At 32.7% G+C, this 18,296-nt stretch overlaps 2 pseudogenes; both read left to right on the top strand.

The window, feature by feature from the left end:
• Window positions 1-1,733: 1,733 nt before the first annotated feature.
• Window positions 1,734-6,231, top strand: LOC142546750 (serine/threonine protein phosphatase 2A 59 kDa regulatory subunit B' eta isoform-like; annotated as a pseudogene).
• Window positions 6,232-11,018: 4,787 nt separating this feature from the next.
• Window positions 11,019-17,525, top strand: LOC142546749 (small ribosomal subunit biogenesis GTPase RsgA 1, mitochondrial-like; annotated as a pseudogene).
• The last annotated feature ends 771 nt before the right edge of the window (window positions 17,526-18,296 follow it).

Below are 18,296 nucleotides of genomic sequence, written 5' to 3'. Positions count from 1 at the left end.
CTTTCTTTACCTGGAATGAATGACTCTAACCGGATCAATTTATGCTACATCAAGTGAAACTTTATATAAGAAAAACTCAAACAAAAATATTTCGAAATCCACAAGAAGATCAATCGATATTTTTGTGTTAAAAAATAGCGAACACATGTGATGTAAGCATGGATTGAACCATCCATCCAAATATTTGTGTTTGAAATATATTTTAAAATCTTAATTAACGGTTGACTCGAGTCTCGAGTGGTTGAAATATATTTTAAAATTTGGTATTTGTATGTTACTTTTTTATTTGTATATTTAATTATCTTTTTTTGTCTATTTATATATTTTTATTTATCGTACTATATTATATACATGATCAAAAGTATCCTTTTTTTATACTAAAAAAAAAAAAAGGAAAAGGAATGTAACCTTGCCCCTCCAAAATGTTTGTTTCATTTTTAGGCTAGCGCCTTAATCGAAAAGTACTAGCTCCAATACTAGCAAGTTAAGAAAAACTAACTGTTTTATATTAATTCGGTGGAGCAAAGATCAAGCAAGTCTGGTTCATATTCTCGTTCTGAAAAATTATTATTTGATTTTAGGAATGAATTTTGCTCATAATATCAATATTTATGAATAATACAAATTATTAAATGTACAAAGAAAAACAAAGTTAGATGTACATTTCGATTTCACGTCACTGACAAATCAGTTGAGCACACCACTTTTTGTTGGATGAGGTGGGCGGAGACGTTCCGATTCTTCTGCCCAATCTTTAGGCCACATTAATGATAACTTCATGCAATAAGTAAACAACTCTAATTCTCCTTCCGTTAATAGTTAAAAATTGGATCATGGTGTCAATATTTTTTTTAGATGAGTTTGTCGGGCAAAAACTTGTATGAAACGGTCTCATATGTCGTATTTTGGGAGATGAATATCTTATTTGGGTCATCCATGAAAAATATTATTTTTTATGCTAAAAGTATTATTTTTTTTTCGTGAATATCGATAGGGTTGATCCGTCTCACAAATAAAGATTTGTGAGAACGTCTCATAACATGAACAATGTGATTTTTCTTTGATTAGTGTTCATAAAAAAACAAAAAGTAGAGTACTCTAACGTTAATATGGTTAAAGACCAACACGTTGAAAAAATAAATCTAAAGAAAATTGTTATTTTGTTTAATGAATCAATCACGATAAATCGTTGTCAATGTGTTGATCAATTCAGTTTAATCCATCATTATTTTTTTTCAAGGCTATTTTATATTTATCTTTACCTAGTTTCCAATAGCACATTTATTAGAATAAAGTGATCACATTTTTATTACTATGACTGAGCTTAATGAACTAATTTTTTGAAAATTTTATAAGATTAAATTTTCGAATATTATCATTTAATATTTTTTAAAAGTTTCAGGATAAAATAGTTTGATCATCTCAAATTATACTTCGTCATTACGAGAACATGATATTAGTTAATTATACGTATTTATTTTGTATAATATTTGACTCGACCAAAAAAAAATAGTTTTAAATCGTTATATTATATTATATTATATATATATATATATTTTTTTTTAAAAGGCTTTTGTTATCTCATATATATAAATATTTGTAAAATAAATTTATATATATGATATACCAAAAGCCATTTAAAATAAATTTAATTAATAATACACACAGCCTAGAAACTTTTGCTTGCTCTCCCTTTGGTTGCATTGCATCCCATTTGCGGGGCCAATTTTCACATTTCAATCACAGACCCAACTCACAAAAGACTCTTTTTATTATTGCCCCCCTTGCTTTTTTCTTTGCTTTATTTTTTTTTTATCAAAATAATGTGCGTGCATCCATAATCCATAATTTTTGCAATCCTTCTCTCCTTTTCTCGACACTTGTACATGTGAAGTTTGAAACGGAGGTGCGTGAGTGGATTATACTGTTTTGGGTTCTGCGTTTTACTGCTTTGATAGGTACTTTTTTTTATGGGCGAGTTCCGATGAAGAATGTCGACTGGGTTTTCTAGATCACGCCCAGATCTTGATGCTTTCCGATATGGCTGGATAGTTGGTAATCTTGGTGAATTTTGGGGAAAAGGGGGAAATTTGAGGTGAGCTCTAATCTCGTGACCTTTTCTTTGATTAATTTTTGAGGCGATTGTAAGTCAAAGTTGTGGGATTTCCCTTCATATTATCGTTTGGGTAAATTTTTTAGCTTCCTCATCTGGGCTGTAAACTGGTTGGTATAAAATTGACATGAAATCCTGTTCAAGTATTAGCGTACCTTCTTTTCAGATGGGTGGATTTTGTGCATTAGTTATCTCCTTTAAAGGGTTTGGTGAATTTTTTGCTTGTGCTTCAAAATTTGATAAAAGAACAACCTGGCTTATGTTGCGTGGGCATAGCTTATATCAATTCAGTTTTTTTTTACGTCCCTTTTATTCTCACAGATGAGATGCCCTTAGCTGGTAATTGCAGAAGCACAGAGATCCAGCATGTTTACTTTTGTCGGTGGAGAAGATAGCCGTATAGATGCCTGCATCCTTGATAAAAGGAATTGAAATTTGTTTAATGATCCGTTTCCTGAATGTAACATATGTTTTTTTATTCGGTAGATTACCATTTTAGTTGAATTGTAACAAAGTTTGAGCTTACTTGAAGAGTATTGTATCTTCTTACTTTAAGGTATGATTAAAAATATTCTCAATAGACTTCCACGAAAACAAGCCAAGTTAGCTGAGAATCGGGATGGAGGATCCTCTACTTCATCTTCAAATGCTTCTGCTTCTTCCAGAAGCAATTATGCTGCAGGTTCGCGGTCAGGCAATTCAAGTGCTACATTTTTTCAAGGGACCAATTCAACTTCAAATTCTGGTGTAGTTTCTGGAAGTAAGCTCTATGACCCACTGAACACAAAGGTAAATGGAACCGGCAGGGCTGTGCCATATGAGGCACTTCCTAGTTTTAGAGATGTACAAAATGCAGAGAAGCAAAACTTGTTTATTAAAAAGTTGAACTTGTGTTGTGTACTATTTGACTTCACTGAACCTGCTAAGAATATGAAAGAAAAAGACATCAAGCGGCAGACATTGACAGAGCTTGTTGACTATGTGACTTCACCCAATGGGAAGTTTAGTGAAACAGTTATGCAAGAGATCGTGAAAATGGTATCCATAAATTTGTTTCGGACACTCTCTAATCAGTGTCGTGAAAACAAAGTTGTAGAGGCCTTTGATGTGGAAGACGATGAGCCCTTAATGGATCCTGCATGGCCCCATCTGCAGCTCGTCTATGAATTCCTTCTCAGGTTTGTGGCTTCACCAGAGACAGATGCCAAGCTGGCAAAGCGCTACATTGATCACTCATTTGTTCTGAAGTTACTTGATCTATTTGATTCAGAAGATCCCAGAGAAAGAGAGTATCTAAAAACTGTCATGCACCGCATATATGGGAAGTTCATGGTGCATCGTCCATTCATAAGGAAATCAATTAATAATATATTCTACCGTTTTATTTTTGAAACAGAGAAGCATAATGGCATCGCACAAATGTTAGAAATTTTGGGCAGCATTATAAATGGATTTGCATTGCCTTTGAAAGAAGAGCACAAACTTTTCCTCTGTTCGGGTGTTAATTCCTCTTCACAAGCCAAAGTGCATACCAATGTATCATCAGCAGCTGTCTTACTGCATCACACAGTTTGTGGAAAAGGACTGCAAACTTGCTGATACTGTTATACGAGGCCTGCTGAAATATTGGCCGATCACAAACAGTTCAAAGGAGGTTATGTTTTTGGGTGAACTAGAGGAAGTATTGGAAGCTACTCAACCTCCAGAGTTCCAGCGATGTATGGTTCCATTGTTTCGGCAGATTGGTCGATGCTTGAGCAGCTTACATTTTCAGGTTTGCCAAAAATTTCTCTTAACCTTTTATTTTCGTTCATCGCTTACAACTAATTATGACATGTCGGTTTTAAGGCCAAGATAATCTGCTGCCTTAAGGGCATCAGTTCATTTTTGGTATATTTATTACGCTAAGTCTCATTTTGTCCACAGATACATGCGAGTTATCTATTATAATACCTAGTTTAAGCTGATATTCCATGAAGCATTAATTGGACGTTCTTGTGATTAAATGTAGTAGTAGATACAATTTTCTCGATCCATTGGTTTTATTCTCATTCAGGGATTACAACATAGCTCATGTCTGTTTGCTGCCATCATTCTCCACTATTTCCAGCCGACGTCTGAAGACCCCCTAGTGTTTTTATGATACAGCTCTAGTTCTGTTACTGTGCCCATCTTGTGAAATGAGTTTTAACTAGCGTAAATATATTCCCTAGGCATTATTTGGATGAATTTTGACCAAGTAGGATGTTTTTATACTTGGTTTTTTATATCTTCCTTTTATCAAGTGTCAAGCTTCCCTGTCTGTCATGTAATTTTTCTGAACTGTGTATCAACAACCAATCAGGACTAGTTCTGGTAGATTAATCTGAGATTCTGAACTACAAGGTTCTGAGTCCGAGCATGGGCTCTTTTTCTGTAGCAATATAACTGATTCTAAAGTGAGGTCTGTTTCTTGCTAACCAACGGGTCATTCCTTATCTTAAGTTCTATTGATTGCCTTTTTTCAGATTCATGTTTAATTGCTTATATGCACAATGGAACATTCACTAAGGTTGTATTTGGATTGATGAATTTCAAACATGTGGATTTCAAATATATTCAGATATATTTTTCTTGATACAGTGAAGTAAGATCATAAACTTCAAATCCATCTCTTGTATGTTTATATAGCGTTTCATATTAATTATAATGAATTTTAATTTCACCCAATAATGAAGTCATTTGAGATTCATTCAATTTTGTGTAACTAATATGTATAAGTAAGGTGTGAATTTAAGATTTGTTAAGAATAAATCTATTATCAGAATCCATGGATTTCAAATCGATCTCCCCCAAATGCTGCAACCTAAATAATTTTGTTTGAGGTCAAGTTGTTCATCACAAACTCCACATGAGTCTGTCTATAGTGATATATAATGTCCTTTTTTATTCTGTCAAGAATGTGATCTTTCATTTTCTTGTGCATGGAATTCTTTAAACAAGCATGGAGAGAAAAAACTTTGTTGATTTGTACTTGGGATAGAGAAGTTTTATTGTACTGCATGGTGGAACTACAATTGAAGTAGTGTTTCAAGGGTAGCAAAATCTACTAATTTAGTATTATGAAAATGAATTGTGAGAACAGATAATTAGTGTTTCGTAGTTGTCAAGGATGCTTACTAGCAAGTTGTGGAACTGGTATTCATTGGTGAAGCCTCACTAGGAGGGAATCTCGAACTTTTGTTTCAATGTTTAACAAGAAAATGACTCACAAATAGCTGCTCCAGAAGAATATAAGACAGTTGGAATACTATGGCTTTGTCATGCTGCATACTTTGTTAGAGCATCCAGTAATATAAATCTTAGATATGAATTTGAACAGCAGCCAAATGTTTCAATTATTTACAGAAGAAATCTGAGCAGTAGGGGAAAAAAATCTTGAATATTTAATGTTTACTTCAGTTCTATTACACTGGAGAAGATATAATGCCAAGTTTGAGCAGGAGATTTAAAATGCATCAAAGCTAGTCCTCCATTAGGAATCAAACTGATTGGATTCTTGATATTGCAGGTGGCAGAGAGGGCTCTATTTTTATGGAAGAATGATCATATCGAGAACCTGATTAAACAAAATCGTCAAGTAATACTTCCGATAATCTTCCCTTCCTTGGAGAAGAATTCAAGAAGCCACTGGAATCAGGCAGTCCAGAGCTTGACGCTAAATGTCCGCAAACTCTTCTCTGATGTCGATCCAGAACTTTTCGACGAGTGTTTACTGAAATTCCAAGAAGATGAAGCAAGGAAAGAAGAGATTAAGCTGAAACGTGTAATGGTATGGAAACGCCTGGAAGAAACATCTGCGGTAAAAGCTTCAGCTAATGAAGCGGTGCTAGTTCCTCACAGGACAAATGCTAATGTGCCATCTGGATAGAAACCTGTGTTTGAGTTTCTTGCTGTGGCTCAACTTTCTTGTGCCTATTTCTGACCAAGAATGGATGGCTATCATGGGATCAAAGGTGGATTGATGACCCTGCAGGAATTGGGTATTTTCTTTGTTGTCTATTGTCTTATGCATCCCTTTGAAGGACACGACATGGGGTGTGATCATTCTCAGGCTAACGCAGTAGCAGAATCACGCGGATGAACAAAATTAGGTGGGTAGCCTGTAGGGTCGTGACTGCATGCTACATGCAAGATTTTTTTTAGTGAATTGGCATTTTCTTTGCTAGTTTGCAAGAATTCTGTTTTGCTGGTTTATATAGTTGTATTTGAAATGGGCTTTTGATTTGTGTACTCTAATCAGCAATTATAAATTTGAGGATATAATGTATCTCATCATACAAGCAAAGGAACGATCGCCTTTCTCTATTTTTTGATTTTTTATGTTCATACTTTATATATACTTCTGAAAACTTTAGTTTCGTTTTTTGTTTCATTCATGTTAAAAAATTTATATCTCATCCTCTAAAGTACAATGTTTCGGCTGCAAAATCTGGTAGCATCAAACGTTTACCGTTAATCGAAGTATAATATTATTTCCTTGTATTTGTCGGATATCTACTTTAGTGTTAATGGATCAAGTTGTTTAAGCCCGTGAGGTGCTGTCTAATATATCATAGAAAGTCTTATATTTTTCTACTGTCGACCCTGTCTCCAATAGAGACTTATCCGTTAAATATGACGTCATTTTTTACGATAAAGAGATCAAGCGGTATAACTTCAGTAGTTTGACACACGAGAACTTCTCTAGAGGTCGAACAATACAGTATTATTCTCACTCATACACGTTTAACCAAACATTTCCCTCATGAAATATATAAATATGCTTTTTAATAGACTTGAAATCATAGTTAGGATCAAGCGCTTATCACTAGGGTAAAAATTATAAATGTTAATCCAAATACCGCTGAGAGAGCTGAAAAAAATAATAATATAAGTATTTTTACTATTTATTAAGTTTAGACACGACGTTATTTCAAAATTTCAATTTAGATTTTCACTAATTTTCACAAATATTTATAATATCGATGATTTAAATATAATAAAATTAATACATTTTGTTCCTTGGTTTTTTAAAAGTTTCTCTCAACAAAAATTTAAATATATTGTTACAGAATTTTATAAATATTGTAAAAACCAAAATAATTTAATACATTTTGTTAATTGGTTTTTTAAAATATTTATTATATATTATATTTCTATTCTTGAAAGAAATTATAAATTTTATTCTGGACAAATTCAAAAATCTGTTTATCCTCCTCAGCAATCTTTTATTATAGAAAATAATAATAAAGTTTTAAATTTCATTGCTTTTTCAAAATTATTTGATAATGATATGCTACAAATAATTGTTAAACATATTAATAATATAATTAAAAACATAATTATACAAATATGTATCTTACAATAACATGAGAATAAATTGTTTCTCTTAAAGATCGCGTTTATACAATTACTTTAACTATCAATCAAATTAAACATGATGTTCATAGATAAACTAAAGAAGAAATTAATATTGTTTCTATTGCATATTCTTCTATTCAATCCCTTCCGAAAATAAAAGATTTTAAATTTAAGTCTTCTGTTTCTGATATAGAAAAATTATTAGAAGAAAATTTAAAAAATCTCAATTTAAATACTCTTAATGAAGAGTTCGAAAATAATAACAATTCTACCGATGAAGAAATTAATAAAATAAAATGGACAGATATGATTGATAGTGGTGTAGATTTAAATGTTATACAAGAATGATTAATTCATACTAATATTTCATAAAACTACTCATTATTTTTCTTATGCTGAAAGAGAACCTTTAGAGATAAATTATTAATTACCAAAAGCAAATATTTTCAAAGATAAAAACTGTATTAACAAATTTTTTATTAGCAAAAGATATTTCTATTCAACTTATACTTGGACTTCCTTTTATTTATCAAATTGATCCTTTAACTTATGTTGATGAAACATATATTATAGGAACATTTCAAGGTAATCATTTTTTTTTTCAATTTATAACTAAACGTATTCATAGAATATTAAATGAATTACAAGATAAGATTGATAGAAAACTTTTTAGATTAATTATTTAAAAGAAGAAGTAAAACTTTTAAATATAGATGATAAATTACAAATTCTTAAATTACATGAAAATATTAAATTTATTTAAATTTTCGCTTAAAAATATATAATGATCTTCCAAATACTTTTTAATAGAAAGAAACATATTATTTCTCTTCCAACTGAATAAAATTTTAAGGAAAAAGATATTCCTACCAAGGCTCGTCTTTATCAGATGAATTCTGAATAATTAGAATTATGTAAAAATGAAATCTATTCTTTACTAGAAAAATGTTTAGTAAAACTTTCTCAATCTCTTTGGTCATGTAATGCTTTCTATGTTAATAAACATTTTGAGTATGAAAGAGGAATTCCTCGTTTAATAATAAATTATAAACCTATTAATAAAGTTTTAAAATAGATTAGACATTCTATTCCTAATAAAAACTATTTATTAGATAGAATTGTCAGTGCTATTATATTTTCAAAATTCGATTTAAAATCAGGATTTTAGCAGATTCAAATAAAAGAATCTGATAGATATAAAACTACTTTTAATGTTCCAATAGAACATTATGAATAGACAGTAATGTCATTTGGCTTAAAAAATGCCTCTTCAGAATTTTAACAAATTATGAATGATTTTTTTTTTAAAGTAATATAATTGTTTATATTGATGATATTCTAGTATTTTCAAATGATATTGAAACACATTTTAAACATTTAGATATGTTTAAAAATATTATTATCCATAATGACCTTGGTATATCAAAATCTAAAATGGCTTTGTTTCAAACTAATGTTAGATTTCTTGGGTATATAATTGAAAAAATAAAAATAATTCATATCCAAAGAAGTATTGAATTTGGTTCAAAATTTTTTAATATTATAACTGATAAAACTCAGTTACAAAGATTTTTAGGAAGTTTAAATTATATTTCTCCTTATATTAAAAAGCTTACTGAGAATTCTGTTATCTTATATGATAGATTAAAGAAAAATTTGTTACATTGGTCTAATAAAATACCGGAGATGTTAAAAATATTAAAGAGAAAGTTAAAAATCTCTATTGTCTTATACTTGCAAATCTCCAATGAGATAAAATTGTAGAAACTAATGCTTCCGATATAGGTTTTGGAGAAATTTAAAATAAATAGATTTCAAAACAAAGCAAAAATATCTTATTCGTTATTCTGGGAAATAGAATAATGCCCTAGAAAAATTACTCTATGGTAGCAAAAGAAATTTTAGCTATTGTGATATGTATTTTAAAATTTCAAAATGATTTATATAATCAAAAGTTTATTATAAAAGCTGATTGCAAATCTACAAAATTTATATTTATGGAATATTTTAAACATGATGTTTCTAAGCAAATGTTTGCAAGATGGCATGCTCATTTAGCTTCTTTTGATTTTGATATTATTTACAAGAAACGTAAAGAAAATCACATACCAGATTTCTTAACCCGATAATATTTATCTTAATGCTCTTATTTACAGATATGGGTTCTCGAGGAAGAGGATATTCTTCTTATAGAGGAAGAGGTGATAGGGAAAACCCCCTAATATTATTGCCTAGCATGGAAAACAGAGGCTTATAACCCAAATTTTTTTAGTTCATCAGCTAGTAATACTGAGCAAAATGATTCGTTATACAATGAATTTCAAGAATTCTTGAAACAAAAATAGAGAAATAATGCAGATTCCCAGTCTCAGATCATGTGCTAATATCATTAAAGATGATGAAGGTGATTCAACTCTATATATAGAGACAAAATATCGAGATTTAATTATTCTTATGGAAGAAAATTATATTAAATGAGAAAAAACTCAATGGACTATCATGAAATGATATTTTTATCCAATACATCATATGTATATGATTCTTATAAACAAATAGGATTTTATGAAAATCTTCTATTATCAACAAAAAGTGTTGAAATAACTCACTTTTATAGTAATACTCAATAGAAAGGAAGTTATAACTTCTCAAAATTTATTATAAAAAAATTATATTTATTGAAGAATGAGTATATCTCCATTAATAGAAAAGGAGTTTTATTCCAAAATCATCAAATGAATTTTAAATTTAATTTTGGGATTATATTGAGAGTTTTAATAAAACTCTATTTTGTGAAAACGAAAAACGAAAACATACATGATTTTTAAAAATCTGTGAAAATGTTTTCCATTAACCTGTTCTTAATTGGTTTTTAATATGGTTCAAAAAAATTGGTCCATCAACAAAAAAATTATCAGATATTTTCATAAACCAATAAATACTTGGTTAAATATTTCTCCAAGTATTAAAAAATCATTTTCAAAACATTGACTTTATTTCTATTCTTTGTGAAATTTGGCATTCCATGGATATAGAGATGACGGCTTGAATTTGGTTATACTGATGAAAGCATTCTCTACTTATGGAGGGTTCGTTCCACAAAATTTTGGGACAAATTATTGAAGGATGACCCGACCCAGGAAAACCCTATGGCTTCGAAACTCTTAAGTGGAAGAAAAAATTTTCTTCATATCAGAAAGATTTTAATAGACAACAAGAAAAAGAACAATATTTGATGAGTACATTCAAGATTCTTACTCGTAAATATTCTTATATCAATTACAAAGAAAAAATGATCAAAATTTATATGGAAAGAAATGAAAAAAGATATATATAAAAATATTAGATTTTCAGACTCCAAATTGGATAAATTTAGGACTTAAAAATCAAGCGAAAACCAATTCAACCGTTCAATGTAAACGTAGGATGCTCAAATATCAGTCTATCACTAGTGTGTGTGTGTATATAGTCGGTACTTTAGCACGGAGAGAACCATCAAACATTTTTCCATTTTCAATATACTGTCATGACAATCGCTTCGATTTCTTTCCGCTAAAAACTACCGCCGGTCATTTCGGCCGCCTTCATCCGCTCGCACCGCTACATTTTCACCTGCTCTGTAATCGCGCGCCAGCAGCAGAACCCTATCAATGTCAGAAGGCCTCAACAGCAGCAACAGCCTCAAAGGAACCCCCTTAAGGCTCGAGAAACCGTGAAGAAACAATTATCTTCTCTCGCTCCAGTGCTTTCGCCCAACGACACTAATTCACTCTCTGAAAATCAAGCAATAGGCACTGTCGCTTCCTCGCAAGCCAATTTCATGAAAGTAGTTGTCAACTCGCTGCGTCTGGAATCTTCGAGAAATGGAAATTCTGCAAGCTCCGGTGTGGAATTGCTGTGTTATGTGAAAGCGGTGTTGAATAAGATAAAGGGGAGAGTGCTGGTAGGCGATCAGGTTTTGGTCGGGTCGATTGATTGGGTGGATAGGAGAGGAATGATCGAGAGCGTATTTGAGCGGAAGAGCGAGATTTTGGGTCCTCCTGTGGCGAATGTTAATCATATTGTGGTGCCTTTTTCTTTGGATCAACCGAAGCTCGAGACGTTCATGCTTACTAGGTTTCTTGTGGAGGCCGAGTACTGGACTTCCACTCACTATTGCGTTAAATAAAGCAGAGCTCGTGGACAAAGAGGTACGGCATTCATTTGCTTGAGCAGTTCTTTACGCCATTATTTTATAAAAATGCATCGCTGCTCGCGTCACTCAATCACCACTCCTATACCCGAAGTTATGTTTCTTACATTTGTTGTAATTTTGAAGTCACATTTTCAGATCTGGAGAATATTGGAAAATGAGTAAAACGGGATAGTTGGGAGTGTTTATAAAAAAAAAAGAGTAAATGTTACCTTTTTATCTTTTTTTTTTTAATTTATTTAAAAACTAATTTTTTCTATTAGTGTATTTAAATTTTTATTTTAATTTTATATATAATAAAATTTATAATTTAATTAAATAAAAAACTTACACGATTCAATCTCTTTTGACTTTTTTAAATCGAGAAAAAGGAGTTGACTCCTATTAGTTAGGTGTGATCATTAATCAGCTTATTAATTAGTTAGTTAGATTTCACTTTTTAAATTTTTTTTTAATTGATCTCGTCTCGGATTTCAGGGTTTTATTTTAGTTATTTTTGTATTATTCACAGCAAAACAATCAAAAACAACGGAAAATTTGAAGATTTGTAAAAGAAGTAAGTATATACTCGCAATGTTTTGTTGTAGTAACTAGATTTGTTTCAGTTTAGTTCTGGTTGTTTTTTGTTATAATTTTTGTGGGTGGAGTTAGCGTGAATATTTACAGTCGAGCAAGGTAGTGTGGGTTGAGGAGATGGATGGAGTGTCCTGGTATGGGGTCGAGTGTGCAAATTTGTGTGGGTCGAGCATGGTCGTTGTGCTGATTTGTGGGTTGTATGTTGGTCGAGCACGTGTGGGTCGTGTGTGTGGGTCGAGCATATGTGTTGACTCGACCCAAATCTGAGGCAAATTTCGCCCCATCATTCTCGACCCACAGGTGGGTCGAGCTCTTCACACCTGGGTCGAGTGAACACACGACCCAAATCTCAGGCAAATTTCGCCCCATCACTCTCAATCCACAGGTGGGTCGAGCTTTTCACACCTGGGTCGAGCCCAGCCCAGGTGTGAAGAACTCCTTCTTCACACGGTGTGAAGAGTGGGTCGAGCTCCGGTCGAGTGATGTTAGGTTGCAATTCATGGGTCTAGTGATGTGTATGTGTTGCAATTCATAGGTCGATTGTTGCATGTTGTGATATCTTTGAGGTAGTGCTGCGGCGCTGTATAGTTAGCGCTTAGGCGCTTGAGCTTCGCAAATTCAGGCGCTGAGGTGTTTGTTTGTAACGCCTAGGCGCTTGAGCTTCAGAAATTCAGACGCTGCGGCGCTAGTTTGTAGCGTTTAGGCACTCATTTTTTCCAGTGACGCTTCACATGGCATATTCTTTTGAATAAATAATCTTGTCTCTGATATAATAATATGTCTTATCTATGTTTTGTAGGTTATGCCAATCGTTGTTGTCTTTGGAACCATCGGTAAATGAATATGTATCATTGTTAGCTTGAGCATAAGTCTCAGTATCATGAGCTACACTGATGTGGTGAATGTACGTTTGTTACATGACATCATTATCATCCACATGCACTGCATCTATGTCCTGCACATCATTTTCTCTTCTTCTAACATCATTCTCTTCCATATTTTCAGTTGAAGATGAAGTATTTATATCTTCCAATACATCATTATTGGTATAATGGTCATTTGAGACAAAAGTTCTGTCAAAATAGTGATCATACTGATTTGTTTCATTATCGACACAATCATCATCCAAATGAGTCACATTTAAATCCGCTGACATGATATTTTCGCTTTCAACAATATCAAGAGGAACAATATTGATTTCAAATTCGACATGAAGTACATGTATTTCTTTTAGACAACCAAAATATAAGTATGCTTTCAAATCACTATCATCCTCAATATAAATTGGACAAATATTGCAATGCTTCACATCAGGAAGATGACTTAATTTCAAATTTTATGTGCCGACTATATTCATAATTCTGTATATTTCTCTTTCTATATACTCCACAGAACAAATATCATAATCCAAAGGAATCGCTGCCCACTTACACTCGACCATGAAAACCATTTAAATATATTATCTTCTTTAATTTCCCATTCCCCGTTGTACTCAAAGACAACAACGATTGGCATAATCTACAAAACATAGATAAGACATATTATTAGATCCAATATTATATTAGAGACAAGATTATTTATTCAAAATAATATGCTATGTGAAGCGTCACTGGAAAAAAATGAGTGCCTAGGCGCTACAAACTAGCACCGCAGCGCCTGAATTTTTGAAGCTCAAGCGCCTAGGCGCTACAAACAAACGCCTCAGCGCCTTCAGCGCCTAGGCGCTAACTATACAGCGCCGCAGCGCTATCTCAAAGATATCACAACATGCAACACTAGACCCATGAATTGCAAGCTAACATCACTCGACCAGAGCTCGACCCACTCTTCACACCGTGTGAAGAGCAGGTGGGTCGAGAGTGATATGGCGAAATTTGCCTGAGATTTGGGTCGAGTCAACACACATGCTCGACCCACACGTGCTCGACCAACATACAACCCACAAATCAGCACACACGACCATGCTCGACCCACACAAATTTGCACACTCGACCCCACACCAGGACACTCCATTCATCTCCTCGACCCACACACTTAGCACACTCAACCCACACTACCTTGCTCGACTGTAAATATTCACGCTAACTCCACCCACAAAAATTCTAACAAAAAACAACCAGAACTAAACTGAAACAAATATAGTTACTACAAAATAGCATTACGAGTATATACTTACTTCTCTTACAAATCTTCAAATTTTCAGTTGTTTTTTGATTATTTTGCTTGTGAAGAACACAAAAATAACTAAAATGAAACCCTGAAATCCGAGACGAGATCAATTAAAAAATATTTTTTTAAATGAAATCTAACTAACTAATTAATGAGTTAATTAATGATCTCACCTAACTAACATGAGTCAACTCATTTTCCTCAGTTTTGAAAAGTCAAAATCCCTTTTATTTAATTAAAATTTAAATGAATTATATATTTTTTATTGACCCATGAGAATATATCAATTAAGTGACAGTCATGATTTTTTTTCATAGTATTACTTGTAATTCTACTATGAAATGTAGATTTATATAGCTTTGAGAAACTTTTGCGATCAATTTTTTGACAATGATTCTTCATACTCCTATCAGCTTGTGAAGTTCTCAAGTTTTGCGGTGCTGTTTGCTTATGGAGCCAACATTCTTTCCTGTATCCTCTTGAATGTTTAAAATGTTGTGTTTAAACTTGAGGTTTTTATTTTACTTGCTAGGACTGGATCTGGCTGCTGCACTTCATATAATGACACAATTATAGATCTTAGTAACATTATATGAATTTAACATGCCTCATGTGCTGTGGTTTGCTCAACGGCAATGTTTTTCCTGTTCTTTTAGATCATCTGTTTATGCATGGCTATTATTGCAGATTATGCTTGTAGTGAATTAATGTTAAATTTGATCTACCTAGGCTCATATTTTATGTCTATGCTGTTCCGATGAATACCTTAGATGGTATTTGGCTGGGCTTTGAACTTAATTAAACTCTATAGCTTTGAAAAATATTTTGATAGTAATTTTGAGATTATGTTTTGGATATCAATTTTGTGTATTGATGTTATTGAAATAGATGTAGTGCAACGGTTGTATGAAAATGGTTGAATACTGCATTGATTGATGTAAAAAAGTTGAGAGAGGGAAAATAATGGTGTTATTACTAACTATTAGGTCTTAAGTGGTTGATTTGAAATGTTGAATGATGCATGGAAAAAAGAATTTGGAAGAACAAAAGTTGAATGAAGTTGTCTAAATTTTTAGAAAGCAGTGTTGGAGCTCTTGACTTAAAGAGCTCAAGCAACTTAAGCTTTTGTTTTCACACCTTCACATTTTGGTCTGCTGTGTAGAGCTAGCCTAATACTACTAGGGGCTATGTTATATGTAACGATTTGTTTGGACTTATCCTTGTAATAACTAAATTAACTTTCTTGATGTATTATTTTTGAAGACATTATCCGAGTGGAAAATTCGGCTTCGTAGTTGGGGTTATGAACTAGTTCCTTGTAGTGTTGATAAGAAACAAGGACTCGATACTCTGCAATTCATCCTGAGAGACAAAATGTCTGTAATTGTCGGTCCCAGCGGAGTTGGTAAATCAAGTTTGATCAATGCTTTAAGAGGCAATCAGACTGTTGTTCGGGCTGATGAAGATGATAATTGGTTTGAACCTGTAGGTTTGCAATTACTCATATATATGCTGTTGCATATGCAGTCTGTTTATTTTTGTCAGCCAACTGATAATGACTCTTCCCCTCCTAAATCTTTTTGTCAGCCGACTGATAATGACTCTTCCCCTCCTAAATCAACCGTTCAGATTTTAGGCAGCAAGTGGTTTGAAGAGCAGCGTGTTGGGGAGGTGTCGATGAGAAGTGGAAGAGGAAAGCATACTACTCGGAATGTGTCTTTACTTCCATTGTCTGGAGGAGGATATCTTGCTGACACCCCTGGATTTAACCAATCAAGTTTGTTGAAAGTAACAACACAGTCCCTCGCACTTCATTTTCCAGAGGTTTCTACTCTGATCATGCTGCTGTTCTCTCTTTAATTTTATAATCTATTTTTAGCTCGACCAGGCTCACAATATTATATATGATATTTAAGCTCGAGAATGTTCAAATTACTTTTCTTCAGATCCAGAAAATGCTAGTCGACATTGGACCTGGCAAATGTTCATTCAGCAACTGCCTACATATAGGTGAACCAGGATGCCTGGTGAAAGGGACTGGGAAAGATATCCATACTATCTTCAATCACTCGATGAGATTAAAATTAGAGAAGAGTTTCAACTTAGGACCATCGGAACTAAAAGAGAAGGTGACGTGAGGTATGCTCGGCTTTAAAATATACCATGATTATTATTGTGTTTAAACTTTAGAGATTAAAATTAGAGAAGAGTTTCAACTTAGGACCATCGGAACTAAAAGAGAAGGTGACGTGAGGTATGCTCGGCTTTAAAATATACCATGATTATTTTTGTGTTTAAACTTTACTGCAATCCTACAGATAACTTTGACGTTAAAGAGGGGTACTTCTGGTATTAAGAGGGGTGCTTACTGGTACTGATTATTTCAACTGGATGAGTGTTTGTGTGAAACATTCACACCTTGTTTTCTGGAAAAAAAATTTTAACTGCTATGTGGCTGTAGATGACTCAACGGAGGAATAAATTCATGGATTTGTGTATATTTTGAGCCTTTCCTTTGTTGATAAACTTGCTTGTTTTTTTTTTTTTTTTTGCTTGCGTAGTTTTGAAACATTGTTTACTGAAGTTCGAGAATGTGACAGGTTTAGTAGCAGTTTAATGGAAATTAAACTAGTAATTTTTAACATATAGTATCCCGAGTGTGCCAAGAGCTTAGTTATTCTTACCTTAGCATATTTTTTAGTGTCGTTTACTTTCTGCATCACGTCTATTTACTTGTCTTCCTATATCTGAACTGGAACTTGGTTCAGGTTCAAGGCGGGAGGCTTAGGCATTAAGCAAGCGGAACCCAGATTGGAACCTAAGAATCGCAGGAGACAGTCTCGCAAGAAGCTGAACCAGTCATCACCAGATGAGTTGGACGAGCTGAGCTTGATGATGACGATGATGAAACTCCTATGCTCGGGATGTGAAGGGGGGAAATGGACAAATCTTGTATAAATCATACGTAAGCACCGTAAATAGTCACTTTTCGGATCCTTTCGCTCACCACTTCCCCACTTTTTCACAACGGGGGCTCTAAACAAACGTTCAAACGTGAATTTTTGAGTGGAAGCTAACAAAATAGCTAGTAGAATCGTGAATATTGTCCAATGTCGGAATTTAGTGTACCTGAAAGTAAAATTGACAAGTTTGTCAATTAAAAAATTAGAAGAATTTAAAAAAAAAACATTGGTTTCATCTGTTAAAAAAACTATTTAATAAAAATTATTTTCATGTTCGAAAATTAGTTTTTGTTCTTAGTAAACGATATATGAGTATGCATGTAGATATCGTTAATAAAAGAACGTTTTTAAAAAAGGAAATATAAAGTTTTTAAATTTAAAATAATATTGTTTTTCATTGTCAATTCAAATTTCAAGTTATAGTTTAATTTGTTGTCAAACACCAAAATGAGATTCAAAATTCAATTTCAAATTCAATTCCAATTTTTTTTTATTTTAAAGAAACACATTATTACGAAACACTACATATATGGTAAAATGAATCACGGGCTAAAGTTTTATTGGTTTCAATTATGTTTAAATTCGGTTCAATTGGATTTGAATTTCGGATTGAATTAGGCTCTATACGATAAATCCAATACGATATGGCAAAAAATTGTTTGCGATGGTCTCACGGATCATATTTTATCAGACAAATCTTTTATTTGGGTCATCAATGAAAAATATTACCTTTTATTGTGAATATCGGTAGGTTTGATTTGTGAGATCGTGTCACAAGAACTTACTCATACGATGTTCTATAGTATAAGTTGAGTTTCATTATTTGATAATCCAAATCTAGTTTAATCCGTTCGATAATCAGTCTGATCCGGTATTTCAACCTACGTTTCACCCCTAAAATTTT

This window comes from Primulina tabacum, chromosome 5 (genome assembly GCF_025594145.1).
Source record: "Primulina tabacum isolate GXHZ01 chromosome 5, ASM2559414v2, whole genome shotgun sequence".
Taxonomy (NCBI): domain Eukaryota; kingdom Viridiplantae; phylum Streptophyta; class Magnoliopsida; order Lamiales; family Gesneriaceae; genus Primulina; species Primulina tabacum.
Note: the sequence above shows the minus strand (reverse complement) of the source record. Positions and strands in the feature narration are given on the sequence as shown.